The sequence below is a fragment of the Dioscorea cayenensis genome, chromosome 1, assembly GCF_009730915.1.
Source record: "Dioscorea cayenensis subsp. rotundata cultivar TDr96_F1 chromosome 1, TDr96_F1_v2_PseudoChromosome.rev07_lg8_w22 25.fasta, whole genome shotgun sequence".
In the NCBI taxonomy this organism is placed as follows: Eukaryota; Viridiplantae; Streptophyta; class Magnoliopsida; order Dioscoreales; family Dioscoreaceae; genus Dioscorea; species Dioscorea cayenensis.
In genome coordinates this window covers 13,873,751-13,874,464 of record NC_052471.1, presented here as the reverse complement: position 1 = coordinate 13,874,464, position 714 = coordinate 13,873,751, and positions in this window count along the sequence as shown.

The window sequence follows — 714 nt, the reverse complement described above, 5'->3', positions numbered from 1 at the left end:
TCTCCATTAACTACTTCTCAATTTCATTATAGTGATAATAATCCTATTGATAGTATAATTTTTATAATATCATCTAATTACAATTTTAAAATTTTAAAATTTAATATTTATTAATCGTTTTTCATTTGTAAATTAATCTGGATATCCACTAATGTATTACTATATTTTATTTTGCAGATAAGAGGCCACCATAATAAATTTAAAGACAATTCCAAGGATTGAAGCCTTAGCTTTATCATAATATTTGAAAGCTATTTCTTACAGATTTGTTGATCATGTTAACATTATTTTAATTAGTGATTACATTTTCAAAATTTTAAATTATAAATTTTATTACTTATTTATCACTTTTCTTTTGTAAATTGATTTGGATATCCACTAATGTATTTATATATTTTCTTTTTCAAATAAGATGGCACAATGAAAAATTTAAACACAATTCCAAGGATTGAAGACTTAGCATTATTATAATTTTTTAAATTTTTAAATTTTATTGCTTTTTTTTTATCAATTTTTTTAAATTGATTTGGATATTTAATAACGTGTTTGTATATATTATTTTTTAGATAAGAGGCCACCATGATAAATTTAAAAACAATGCAAAGGATTGAAGCCTTAGCTTAATTATAATGTTTAAAAGCTATTTCTTTGAGATTTTTAGATCATGTTAACATTATTTTAATTTGTGTTTTAGTACTAGGTGGGATTTTTAAA